The sequence below is a fragment of the Rhagoletis zephyria genome, unplaced genomic scaffold, assembly GCF_001687245.7.
Source record: "Rhagoletis zephyria isolate East Lansing unplaced genomic scaffold, Rhagoletis_zephyria_1.1 Rzeph_scaffold_00027, whole genome shotgun sequence".
Taxonomy (NCBI): Eukaryota; Metazoa; Arthropoda; class Insecta; order Diptera; family Tephritidae; genus Rhagoletis; species Rhagoletis zephyria.
In genome coordinates this window covers 298745-313626 of record NW_016157111.1, presented here as the reverse complement: position 1 = coordinate 313626, position 14882 = coordinate 298745, and the positions used below count along the sequence as shown (strand labels likewise).

The 14882-nt window shown below is 33.8% G+C and overlaps 1 protein-coding gene across 9 annotated transcripts in view; it reads left to right on the top strand.

Moving 5' to 3' along the window:
* Nucleotides 1-14882, top strand: part of Mmp1 (Matrix metalloproteinase 1) — a 404544-nt gene that overhangs the window by 154319 nt on the left and 235343 nt on the right. For 4 of the 9 annotated variants that reach the window (XR_001847615.1, XM_017616717.1, XM_017616702.1 and 1 more), the window contains exon 1: nucleotides 12211-12653. The exons of 1 other annotated variant lie outside the window; for it this stretch is intronic. The gene's annotated coding sequence lies outside the window, so the exon portion shown is untranslated. Of the gene's footprint in view, nucleotides 1-12209; nucleotides 12654-14882 lie in introns of those variants that run through there. 4 more of the 9 variants (XR_001847613.1, XM_017616726.1, XM_017616752.1 and 1 more) reach the window with 2 other exon arrangements.

Sequence of the window (14882 nt, the reverse complement as noted above, 5' to 3'; positions counted from 1 at the left end):
ACATCGACAAACAATGTTTTTGCATAACGTACGCGACATTAGAATACTATCAGAAGCAAATCAAAAAATTACCGTTATTCGAGCTCTAACTTCTCCTTTTTCTCATTTTTATAGTTAGTTGTTATTGCAAATTTGATTTTAAGATGTAATTGTAATGTTTCAAATCTCTTAATTTAGTTAATAGGAAAGAGAAAATAGTTCATTTCATTAGAGAAAACTGAGTCGAAGAGACATTCAGTTTTACTCTTCCATTTTTGAGTTTTAAAATTCCAATAAGCTGAAATACTCATTTGTATATTGGCAGTCGCAGGTAATGCAGATTACAACTCTTAAGCGAGAATTCTTCTAGCTAAAGATATACTGTCAAATTTTCTTTCCAACCGAAGTAAAAATACATTTTATTACCCTTTAAAGTTTGTCGCATACGTTATTGTAAGTACGAAAATTTCAATCAAATACATCAAAACCAATGTTAATTGCAAATTTTCCATTTAAATTATTTAGAATAGTTGTAAAACAATGAAACGGTGGCGAGAAGAGTTCTCAATAAATACATTTTATTACTTACGAGAAAAATTGTCGCGTACGTTATTGTTTTTTTTTTTAATATAAAACTAGCCAGAGATAATTTCTCTTAAAATATGAAAGGATTGTAAAGGTACATTATTTAGCTTAGTTTAGGAATTTTTAAAGAAAAGAAAAACTCCCATGATTCGCAGACTTTCGCATATATGCGTGTTTCCATGAAAATGTAAACCGAAAATGCAAGCAAATGAATTCAAACGGCTTTATAACTTTAAATTTCGTATTCAGATGGCGGAAAAAGGTTTTGAAAAGGCGAAACGGTGGAGAGAAGAACTGAAAAAAATTTTATTTACGTTATTATAATTTTTTTTAATAAAAACTAACCAGAGATAATTTCTATCAAAAAATGGAAGGATTGTAAAGGTACATTATTTAGCTTAGTTTAGGAATTTTTAAAGAAAAGAAAAACTCTCATGATTCGCAGACTTTCGCATATATGTATACAATATATATATGTATGCATTGTATATGTGCCTTAAAACCACTTCTTTTTTTGTCGCGTACGTTATCACCTGGTTTTGAACGGATATTTTCCACACCAAAGTTTCGAGGCTGCTTATTTTTTTCTCAAACATAGTACCCTTTGGTTGCAACATAACCGAAATCTTTTTTTTCTGTAACTTCTATTTTTGATAGATTTACGTTACTCTATAAGCGTACGAATGTTGCGTACGGCTGTATGGAAACACCCATATGAAGCGTAGCCGCGAATAACATTGGAAAACTCTCGCTTCGGATATGGACAGTTTGTAGTTAGCGTAAACGAACATAGCGACACGGGATTTTTAAGAACGTTGCGAGAAGCATAGAAAAAATTTCGATGAAAAAAGTATTTTTCTCGGGTTCAAAACTATCTTTTAAGTTGGAACCAACAATACACACCCACAAAATTTCATTGAAATCAGTTAAGCTGTTTCGGAGATTAGTGTAAGCGAACACAGTGACACGGGATTTTTAAGAACGTTGCGAGAAGCATAGAAAAAATTTCGATGAAAAAAGTATTTTTCTCGGGTTCAAAACTATCTTTTAAGTTGGAACCAACAATACACACCCACAAAATTTCATTGAAATCAGTTAAGCTGTTTCGGAGATTAGTGTAAGCGAACACAGTGACACGGGATTTTTATATATTAAGATAAGAACGATGCGAGAAGCATAGAAAAATTTTCGATGAAAACAAAAACATTTTTTCTCGGGTTCACAACTATCCTATCTTTTAAGTAGGAACCAACAATACACACCCACAAAATTTCATTGAAATCGGTTAAGCGGTTTCGGACATTACGTAAACAGTGACACGGGATTTTAATATATTAAGATAGTATTTTGGATATCCCGATAGTAAAGTAGAATGGATAATGACCGGATATCCGGATTTTATCTGTATACATGAATATCCGGACGGATATACGAATACACGGATAGTCCCAGCCCTAGTATGTACATACGTCAATGTGATCGCTTATTCTTATTTGTTATGTAAGGTGTACTCATAAAATTTTGGCGTAATAAACTTATAGGAAATTCAAATTAGTTTGGAAATTAATTGAGATGCAAAACACGTTCAAAATACTTAAAGTATGTAGTAAAATATTTGCACTGACTGCTTCATTTTCAACTTATTCTTGTTCAAAGTGCGTATATGTATACATACATATGTAAGTATATATGTATGTATGTATGTATATATGTATGTACCCAGTGCGAAAATGGGTAATGCATTACCTTTCTTTTGATTGAATGAAAACATTCGTGCCAATGGAAGGAAATGGGTAATGTTTAGTCGAAGATTAGAAGCCGAGTCATTCAGGTGAGTGAATTATTGCATTCAAATGCGATCGAAGGGTCCTGCGTAATGTTTAAGCAACAAACAATCCAAAAGTCTTAAGATTTAACTTAAGCACGCTTTTTTCCCAAGTTATGTCAACGTTAGTGGCTGTCCCTTTGTCACAAACTGTCACATCGACTGAATTTACTCCACAGTTTAAAATTTGGATTTACATGGTGTTTGTTTTAGAATGGATTCATTTTTGTAATGAACGAACGAAAAAAATTTACCATGAAAAACATTTTGAGTATCGTAAAAAAATCATTGCAAACTACAGTAGAATCGCGGAAAAACTAATTCGCGGAAAAGTTAATCGCTCGGCTAAGTTAACCGAATTTCAATGTTCACGTACTGCTCTAACAAGTTCACTTTTGGGTTAGCTTTTCTGAGCTTATACATTTTTCAAACCAACCATGTGCGTCGCTACCCCCCTAACCTTCTATGTAGAATACAATATTAAGAAATGGCAGCAGAAAGCCAAATTCTTTTTAATCTGAATCTTTACAACATTTCTGGGTATGCAGTTTTCTAGCCCATACAATTTTAGTCTAATGAAGTGCAAGTTTCATCCACCTAAAAAATCGCCCTGATTTTTGATAATTGTTTTTTGGAGAATATTGCGGTTTTTGTTTATATAACAAGTGTAATCTACAAAAAATCGCGTTGATTTTTTGAAATTTTATTGCTAACGGTCTCCCGTATTTTGTTTCACAAGAAATTCATGCTTATATGGAAAAAGTGTCAAAATAGTCACCAAAAAAAATTTCTCAGAAATCAACGGGATTTTCTTGCCATCTGAAACTTGCACTTCATTAGACTAAAATTGCATACCCAAAAGTTGTCTAAAGAATCAGATTAAAAAGTTGAAATTTTGATGAAAATTTGTGGAATTTTCCTAAATTTTGTATAAAGTTTGTAGCTGTGATTTATGTGATTAAATTACAGTATTTTTTCTAGAAATATAACAAAAAAAAATTTAGCTCGAAAAACATTACGAATATTTACAAAAAAAATCAACACGTGGTCATTTGTTTGAGTCACGTACTTAGGTTTTCTCTCTGACGTAAGGATTTTTTTAAAAGGACTTTGGAATTAAAAAATATGAATATTTAAAAAAAATATTTTTAATTCAGTGCAATGTAGTATAAAGATAAAGGTATCAAATATAAGAAAAAATTCTGTAGAATTATAACAGAATAAATTTTTTGGTGCATAAGGACGAGTGGGTAAAGAAAATGTCCTTTAAAAACTTTATCCTTGAAAATTTTTGCTTTATTTATTTTTGAAAAAATTATTGTTTGAGGACTAATATATGTACATACGACCACATGACTTGAAAAGATAAAATGTATTAAAAGTGCATTTTCAATACCTATTCGTCTTTGTTAACCAAAAAATTTTATTGTTTTTAATTTCAACAGAATTCTCTGTTTCATTTGGTACCCATATTGTTATTCTACATTACACTGATTTTTTTAAACAAATTTTTTAATTAATCATATTTTTAAAATTTCAGAGTAAAAAACTAAAAACGCAGTTTTAAAATATTTGGCCCATAGTTTCGTGAGTATATAGATTGTTTCGTGTGTTCTGAAATGTTTTTGTTTTTGTGACACAGTGTTATTCATAGTTTTGAAATATCGTCGCTTAAAGTACAAAACCGCATATCAACAAAATGCAAAACCGCGTATCGAGATAATGCAAAACCGCGTATGTGCGATTGCATAAATTTTTTTCTAGAGAGTAAAAACACTCATATTTCAAAGTAGTACTCTTCTTTATAAAGCATTCGCATTTCTACCTAGTATATTTCAGGACGAATGGATAAGGATTGAGTCAAGAGCTTGTGTTAGCAAATCCAATCTTTGGTAGCCAATGTCAGTTACGCGGTTTTGCAGAATGACGATACGCGGTTTTGTACTTTAAACGACGATATATTTCATGAAAGCAAAAAATAAAAATAGTGGACATCACTTTCTGTTTTAAACACCTAGGATATCACCATTATAAAGGACACTGAATGATGGCAAAGCCCAAAGTTCTACATATCTATTGATGTGATTTTTGAAGTGAACAATACAAAATTAGCCGGTATACATATTTTAAAATTTTTAGAATCAGTGGTTGAAATTTTATACTGAAAGGGTTAAGAAAACTTTATATTAAAGGTGTGACACTAAAAGCCTTTCACCATATACGACGCCAATTTTCTGAGATATTAAGCCTCTAGCAGTACAAGATTAATTGTTGTCTTTCACGAAGTTCTTTAAATAAATCTTCAACTAAATACTGAAGTATATTTACGAAAATCACGTTTTATTATACGCTTAAATTTAATTTCTTAATTTTAGTAAGTATTTCATTCCATTTAATTTTTTTTTATTTAAATCAAACATACAACCATAGGTTAAATTACAATGTTTGAGTCTTAACACTAGAAAGCTTATGCTCTACACCACAATATGGCAAATAATTGAACAGAGTGAAAATAATTAAAAAGAAGAAACAGTAGGGGAGGACAGAAAAAATACGAGGGACAGACATGGAGGTTACAGGTATACATCGTTTAACAAATAGCGTAATGATTCATTCTTAAATTGCAGTGTTCGTTTTATGTTTTTAATTTTATGAGGCAGAGCATTCCAAAGACGGACAGCGAAAACAAAGAACTGTCGTTCTGTAACTAAGCAACTGCATTTCATATTAAGTATATTAAGTGATCGAGACGATTTAGTGAACTGAATCCTTTTTTTAAGATACTTGGGCTCCTGAGTTGTAATGATCTTATGAAGGAGTGTAAGACATTTTAGTTTTAGTAAGTCATCAAACGGTACTGAACAAATTTGGGTGGCAAAAACAGAAATGAGATCACGCCGTTTAATACAATAGACATACCTTGCGATGTTGTTATAGAGGACATTAAGTTTACCACGACACACACTGTAACAACTAGCATACAGTTCACAGCCATACAATAACGTTGGTATCAAAAAAGTTTTAGCTAAAAGCAGTCGAGTTCTTACTGGTGTAAATTGTTGCGTAGTCCATAAAGACCGAAGCATGCCATAAACCTTGCCTATTGTATTGTAAATGTGGGTACTGCATGACAAAGTTCTATTGAAAAAGACCCCTAAGTTCCTAGCAGTGTCCAAAAAATTTTATCACAGAGTTGTTGAGTTTTATTTCCATAAAGTCGTCAGTATTGAACGTCTTCTTATAAATAGCGATGCACTGGGATTTGTTTGGATTCAGGACTAAACCATTATCGCATGCCCACCTATTTACGAGTTCTAAGTCAGAATTCAGGTTAGTAATACAGTTATTAATGGACGCAAAAGGACAGTTAACATATAATTGAACGTCATCTGCATAGATATGCACAGCACAATGTTTTAAGACATTATGTAGTTCGTTAATGTACAACACAAACAACAATGGACCCAGAATTGAAACCTGGGGAGGGCCCCGGGTTATAGGTAAACAGANTTTTCTGGGTTATCAAGCCTCCAGCAGTACAAGATTAATTGCTGTCTTTCACGAAGTTCTTTAAATAAATCTCCAACTAAATACTGAAGTATATTTACGAATATCACGTTTTATTATACGCTTAAATTTAATTTCTTAATTTTAGTAAGTATTTCATTCCATTTAATTTTTNTTTTTAAGTTTTAGACATAGGATTTCATGACTAACGGTTTCAAAGGCTTTTGAATGGTCAAGAAGAGTTAGAAAGGTAACGTGATTGTTGCCGATGTTCTGTCTAATATCATCAGAAACTTTAATGAGTGCCGTCGTGCAACTCCTGTTAGACCTAAATCCAGATTGGTAAGTGTAAAGCAAGGAGTTGCGACTTAAGTAGAAATTTATCTGGCGGTGCATAATGCACTCGAGGACTTTGGACAGGAAGGGAAGTATCGAAATAGGCCTATAATCACCATTGGGGTTTTCAATTGGAACTATCTTAGCTCTTTTCCAGCAGAGTGGGAAATCCGAAGTTACCAAGATGGTATTCAGAGCAAAAGTTACGTAAGGTAGAATTTTAGGTAAAATGCACTTGAAGAACTTAGGATGAATACCATCAGTACCAGTAGCATTCGACTTAACGCTAAGTATAGACGAAACAACTTCACAATCATCAACACTTTTGAAACAAAAACCAGAAGACGTAACATTCAAACAAGTACTATACCTTACAGGACATATATTGCAGCATTCAGCAGACAATTGCACAAATTTTTTGTTAAGCTCATTCACGTCTAAATTTTCCGACACATAATTGCTTTTGTTACCAATCAGGATTTCATGAATACGTTTCCATGTCTTTTTAGAACCTATTGCAATGCTGAATTGATGTTCATAATACTTAAGCTTTTGCTGTTTTATGGCTCTGGTAACTTCTCTTCTCCAAGCCTTGAAATCACTGTAGGTTGTTTCACACCTAGATTGCTTCCATTTACGATAAGCCGCGTTGCGCTTGTGAATCAGTTTCTTAATATAATTGTTAAACCAAGAGCGGGTACGAACACTGGTTGATTTAGTTACGAGCGGAACAAATTCTTCGAAGAGTATATTAATATGGGTCTGAATAAAATTGATCTGATCGTTTGAAGAAACGAAGTTGTAGACGGATCCCCAATCGGTAGCATCGACAGCCACTTCAAGTTGCTTATAATGAATATGTTGAAAGTCCCGATATGAAAACGATAACTGATTACAATTGCTCATGAAATCAAATGTCAGAAAGATGAGATCGTGCTTGGAAAAATTCGGAACGGATAGTTGGTCGTAGATTAGTATTTTTGATATATCACTTACAAAAAATAAGTCCAAAAGAGTGCAGCTGGTTTGAGTGAAATGTGTAGGAGTCCTTATGTTGGCAGAATACATACCCAAATTTCCCATTTCTGTTGAAAATTTACCTTCTCGAAGTAGGTCGCTGTTAAAATCCCCAGCTATAAATATGTTGTTGTAGTTTAGAGTAAGATTTCCGATGAAATCCATAAAGTGCTCATAAGAAACATGTTTGTTAGGTTTGTAAACACAGCCTATGATAATTTTCTTGCAATTAGATATAATTTCGACAAAGAGATATTCTATAGAACTGGAAGCTTCCGAAGTACACTTAAGTTTACAAGATAAACCAGATTTGACAAATACGGCAACACCACCACCATGACTCGCTCTATCTTGACGAAACAGTTTATACCCATTAACACAGAACCTACTATCACTATGCCACAAGGAGAACCAAGTTTCAGACACACACACAACATCTACATCAGAAGATTCAAAAATATATCTAAACTCGTCAATTTTGGCTGGTAAACTTTGAGCGTTTAGATGACATACTTTTAAGCCTTGCTTTTGCTTACTTAGGATACGTATCATATTAAATGTGCTGTCATTGCCTTTGGAACTAAATCGATCATCCACACTCATTTAGACAAAAGAGAACACACCGCACTTTAAGAGCAAATAGAATTTCCCGATATGGGCCAAACGCATTATAACATATAATAATCACAAACGATAGGGGGGAGAGTGTCTTTAGTAATAAAAGGTAGAAAGAAGAAGAGCAGAGCGAGTAACAAAGTTTCATACGAATAAAACATATCAGAAGGCCCCTTAGTCATTGGCTATTTTGCAGTAGTTTCTCTAAGGCCTCTTTGCAGAGGATTTTGACGGCAGTACCACCAGTTTGGACACGAACAAACACCTCACCTCTCAAAGAAAAAACAGTTGTTATTCGCTTTTGCTTTTTAAGCTGGGTAGCAAACTGCATAATTTCCCGATTACATTTAGTGAGACACTCGCTTAAGAGGAGTCTCTCCTCTACCTTGTATCCAATATCTCGTAGTTGTATTCCTCTGCTGTTGGGTTTGTAAAACCCATTAAAAGCTTTAAACAGCGCGGAACGATCATGGGGAGAAAAGAGCTTCACAATTATTGGGGCACTCTTGGAGTTACTGTTGCTGCGTACACGAAAAGCTGCTCGAAATGGGGGAGGGCCCAGTTGAACTGCGCGGCAGATTTGATTAAAAATCTCGCCAACAAACCTCACCTGTAGAAATAGGTGTACCCCGCACTATGACATCGGCGGCAACGCTGTTGTTCTCGTGCTTCTTTAGTTCCGCCTGAAGTGAGTCTACTTTGGGGCACAGCAGTTTCTTTACTGCATTCACCTGAATTTCGGGGGTTACTACTAACTAGTTTTAATAAATTGTCAGTTTGATTTCTCATAAATTTTACCTTTAATTTTTTGCATCTTAAGCATACATCGAAACTTTGTTTTAGAGAATCAATGTGAAATAATTGCAGAAACGATTAACCCATTTGTCGAGCAACCGAGACGTCTGCTTTTTAAATAATTTGTGTAAAACAAATCGGTAAGTACATATCGTTTCCCGCATGCCAGAAACATGAATGCGTAAAAATTAAAATTTTGGAAAATCAAGTTTGAAGTTTTTTACGATACTTAAATCTGCATTCATGTAATTGACATTGTGAAATATATGCTTTCCATGTACGCATGGTATTCTGACTTTTGGTATAAACTAGAACATCCAAAGGTTAAACAAGTCAACCCAATAACTCAATATTGGTAAATTTGCAGATTCATGCTTCTGTCTTAAGGGTGACGATATGTATTTATTAATTTTTTATACGCCTGTCCTACATACTATCTTCTCAGTAAGAAAATAGTAATCGAATTTCGACACCTGAGTGGAAGATTGACGTATCTCGGTAGCCAGTACGGAATCGCCCTATAACAGAAAACTTTTCAAGAACGCCCTACTTCAGAATTTGTTTGAAGAACGCCCTATTTCAGAATTTTATTGAAAAACACCCTATCCCAGAATTTGGTTTAAGAAAGCCCTATTTCTGAATTCGGTACAAAAACGCCCTATCTCAAATGAAAATGTATTGAAAATGTGCTGAGAACCGAAATCTGAGATAGGGCATTCTTGAAAAGTTTTCTGAATAAATGACGTTTTCGAACTGGCTGCCGAGATAGGTCAATCTTCCACTCAGCTATCGTTTTCTTGTTAATATTCCTCTATTTGCATGGAAACAAGTCAAAAAATGTAAGTTTAATACTCCACTCTACTTACTAAATAAACTAAATTTATATTTGGCTATTAGTTACGATTGTCTTTTCCTATGGAACCATTTAGTTTACACATACGCATAAAGATTAATCAATCAACTACATTAAAACTTTGAAATACATTTTTCGAAGTTTATGAAGTTATTCTGTGTTTTCTTGATCAATTATTTGTAAAGAAATTGTATCAAGATTTTTAACAAGCAAAAGCTTCCTTCCTTCGCATTCTTCGCAAGCTGCAGGATTTCAACACGAAAAAAAAGTATTAAAAAGCAAAAAATCCTTTGACTGCCATAGCCGAGTACGTAGAGATGACTATAATTCCGTGTTCAATTGCCGGTACCTGCAGTGTTTAAATAACAAAAACACATTTTTTTATATACAAAATTTATAACTTTCACATAAAATTTCAATTTGTGAACGTTTTTCAATAGCATTTTGAATCTTAATAATTTATCAAGAAAAGAAATTTTCATTTCTGTGCCAGAATACCAATTATTGATAAATAATAAAATATTAAAACCATCTTATCAAGATTGAAAATCGACTCCTGAGTTGGAAGATCGACCCATCTCGGCAGCCAACTCGAAAATGCTCTATCTCAAAATTTTTTCAAGAACGCCGTATTACAGAATTCGTTTCAAAAACGCCCTATATCAGCACATTTTCATTACATTTTGAAGTGAAATAGGGCGTTTTTGAACCAAATTCTAAGATAGGGTGTTTTTCAATAAAATTCTGAAATAGGGCGTTCTTGAAAATTTTTTTGAGATAGGGCGTTTTCGAACTGGTTTCCGAGATAGGTCGATCTTCCACTTAGCAGTCGAAATGCTATCCACAAGCGTTTACAAATTTAGATTTCATGCGAAACTTATAAATTGTTTGTGGGTATTAAAACATTTGTTTTTATCATTTAAATACTGCATGTGCCGGCATTTGAACCGGTGACACACGGAATTATAGTCGACATCTCTACCTACTCACCTACGGCAGTCAAAAGCTTTTTGTCTTTTAAATTCATATTTTTCATATGTGACAATGAAATCAGTTTCACTCATGTGGAAATCAGTTCCACTAATGTGGAAATCAAAGAGCTTTTTGTTTTATAAATAATGACACAGAATGCGAAGAAAGCTTTTACTTGATAAAAATCTTGATAAAATTTCCTTACAAAAAGTTTATCAAGAAAACACAGAATTGGGCGGTAAATCTACATAAAAAAGCTGAGATTGAAAAAAAATTTATCGAGGTACTATTTACGGAAATTGATTGGCGTATTATGGTGTATCTAAAGCAGGCATCTCAATAATAAAGAAAAAACGCAATGACATTTTGGAGGCAGTGGCGAGCACATATGAAGAAGCAAAGAAGAAAACTCTCCATATGCTGGTACAAATTAAATCCAAGTTTCCTTTCCGTAATGATGAAAACCAAGTCATTGGAATAAATTTAGCGTGTTATTTTCTAAAAACTATATTAACATATTCTTTTAAATTATTAAAATCGCTTATGAAAGTTAATAATTTGAAAAGGTTAATCACCCTTGGGAGATTTCGGTTAACCTTTTCGAGATTCCACTGTAGTTCTATGAGTCACTGCATGTACATTTCTTTGTACATATTTGAATTTACTTTCATAACGTTAGAACATACTCTCAATGGAAATTTTAAATTCATTCATTAATTATTTGGTGTTCGCCGCAGTAAGTATAACAACTAAATAGAGTGAATGTATGTATGTAAGTATGAGATTAATAATCTGTAAAGACATTTGAAGCCACATATTTTTACTTTAAGCACACACCTACTTCATACACATGGACATATCGCACACCGTCTTCAAAGGAGTCACAACTCAAAATGATACGTTTGTCAGAAAATGCGAAAAACTATTTCTTACCACATGACAATCATATGGGCAAGGGCGATTTTACCTTAGGTTTTTGTAACGAATTATAAATAAAATCTGCTCCAGTTTTTGCTGAAAGCTAAATAAAAGCGCTGCGTACATTTTTAGCGCATAATTTCAAAAATGCCAAATTTTGAGTTGCGACTCTTTTGAAGACGGTGTGCGATATGTATGTATGTACATATGAATACTTTCAAGAGGGTGTGGGGAATCCAGCCACAATGGTGCGTGCCGGCTTTACTCACAACTGTCTCGCGCGCATGACGAACTCGCTTATTTCCAAGAACATAAGTATTAATCATCAACAACTTAAGAGCGAGCGGCTATTGTGGTAACCCCGCAAAGTAACATTAACGACAAGTTCGTTTTTTAAGTATCGGCACCGTCATCTCACCAGCCACAGCCACAGCGATAGCGTCTGCAGAACGGGTTAAACAACACTCCGTGGACCTGTCGGGAAGTCATCGTCGCTTTCTGATGTTTTACACTAACAATTTACAGTTCGATAACAATACAGCCGCTGAATGCATTCGTGGGTCAATAATTGGAGAGAAGACAATAACCACAACAGAGTATTCGCGCGCCACCAAGCTGCAAAATCATGTATAGGCAACACAATCCTCTCGAAAGAGAAAGTAAAATTATTGAGATTGATAATAGGAAGCCAGAAAAGAGAATTGGATCAGCTGCAGCGAATGTCTCCATGATCGTTGACATTGCAAATACATTACCGCTGAAACAAGTAAAAGCTCCATCGTCAGATTCTCTAACAATATCGCAACAGCGGCAGCTTTCCGGTAGTGATCACACAATCAGTGGGTGACGAACTGCCGCATCGCGTTTAGCGTAGTGTCAGTTAAACTTCGTTCGCAGTGCTGGGCGGTTGTGTTTTAGACGTGATCAGTTTTTCGGTTCTGACTAATTAACCAATATTTTTTAAGTTAAAATGACGGCCGTTAACGACAAAACTGCGCACATAACTGAATACTAATGTGAATAAGTGCAATATGTATGTGTACATATACATATGTTAAATACGTGTTGAATTATTGAACTAAAAATTAGTTCAGCTTCATTTCGTGTCGCGTTTCGACCATTTTCAACCGCTACAGACATATACTAAATCGCGAACGTTTATGTGCAAAGTGAATTCAATCTATCCCAGTTCATTCAGTTGCATAGAAGTAACAGGCTGCGCCAAATCCAGTTACCAACGACTGCAATCGTGTAAGGAATATAATCGCAATTATCTCTAACTTTATGAAAATACACGTAACGTATACATATGTACATACATACATATGTATATATATTTATAAAGTGGTGCTCTTACAGCATTGCCATAAAGTGACTAATTTAGTATGTGGAAAATAAAAGGGACACGCCATTATCACCAATTTTGGATATTTTTTCTTTTGTTTGTTTAATGTTTATTGTACTTTATCTAACAAAAACCATATAAGACTAAATTTCAAACTTTCTAGAAAAATTTTAAAAGTTCAACAAAATCTTACAACTACAACCAACATTGCAGTAAGAACTTTTTAAAACTTCAAAGTATGCAGTTTTATAGCCCATGAAATTTTAGTTTAATAAAGTGCAAAATTCAAGTGGAAAGGAATTGGCGTCGACTTTTGATAATCTTGTTTTTTTTGCTGATGTCACGGTTTTTCCTCCAGACAAAGTATGTTCGACAAAGAAAAAAGTATGTTCGAAAGAGAAAAACATCTGAAATCAACGCGAGTTCTTAGCCACTTGAAACTTGCACTTTATTAAGCTTTAATATGCTGTAAAACTGCATACTTAGATTTTTTTCTAAAAATTCTTAATAAAAAGTTTGTTGTTGTAAAATGTTGAATTTTCCTACAAAATTTTAAATTTGGTACTACATATATGGTTTTTGTTAGATGAGCTGCATTTTTATGAAAAAAATAATAAACATTAACCAAACAAAAAAAATTCGAAAGTCGTGTCGCTATTATTTTTCACATCCGAATCCCTATGAAACCAAATAAGCGAAGCAGTAATTTCTACATGGTAAGTGCTCCGCCAATATTTGGTTTCATAAGGATTCGGATACCTTCCTCATTGAAGTAGTAAAGAAAATTCGCTTAAGTGCCTTTTTCGGTTACGTGCACAAGTTTTTCGTGCAAAGAAGGATGTGCAGCTAAGCAAACTATATACTATATTAGAGTGGTTCATAAAAGCCCTCTTTTTGGAAATTCATAAACGCTACATCAGAATATTGTTATTTGTGATAAAAAAAAGAGACATTTTTTTCATTTTGAAAAAAAAAGCTATTTTAGAGGTCGCGCTGGTCGGTTTTTTTTGTAAAAACTCCGAGGTTCTAAATTTTTTTATTTTCTTGACATGCAGCTACAAATGTGGTTTTTAGATTTAATTACTCTGGTATTATTGGGGAACATCCCCTTAATTACACATCTGTCTTGGACAGTTAGAATTAGCCTAGTTTCCGAAAATATGCTCTCGAAAAGACATTAGTAAAATTAAAACGTTGATACTGAACGATTTACGCATTGTCATGGGTTGGAACTTGTTACCAGGGGTTGCTAATTAGGAATCTGAAGTCAGTTTTTCAAACTGCATCTACAAACCAGGCTATACTTAGTAAATTTTTTATGTATGTAGTAAAGGTGAATTTTGTGAAATTGCACCCTTCGAACATTGTGTTATTATTACTATGACAGAGAACACGCAGTATACGTCGCATGCAAGAATGATAGAATACAAGAACCGAAATTGCGCATATGGAAACTGTGCATTTAGACATTATTTCGGTTTCAACCGAAACTGTGCATGTATGCTTTATTTCGGTTTTTGCCATAAGCATTATTTTGGTTTTGAATCGAAATTGTGCATGCATGCATTATTTCGGTTTTTGCTATATGCATTATTTCGGTTTTCATCCGAAACTGTGCATTTATGCTTTATTTCGGTTTTTGCCATAAGCATTATTTTGGTTTTGAATCGAAATTGTGCATGCATGCATTATTTCGGTTTTTGCTATATGCATTATTTCGGTTTTCATCCGAAACTGTGCATTTATGCTTTATTTCGGTTTTTGCCATAAGCATTATTTTGGTTTTGAATCGAAATTGTGCATGCATGCATTATTTCGGTTTTTGCTATATGCATTATTTCGGTTTTCTAACGAAAGTGTGCATATGGATAATTTCGTTTTTTCTAATATGAATTATTNTTCGGTTTTTGTTATATGCATTATTTCGGTTTTCTAACGAAAGTGTGCATATGGATAATTTCGTTTTTTCTAATATAAATTATTTACTTCTACTTAGTAAGGGTTTTAATTCCTAAGCACGGCCGAAGGCCGCCTACGCAGAAAGAACTTCTACGCAAAAATAATTCCGGTCCCCTTTTCCGGCAACACAGACAGGATTAGTAAGGGTTATAATCCCTAAGCGCGGCCGAAGGCCG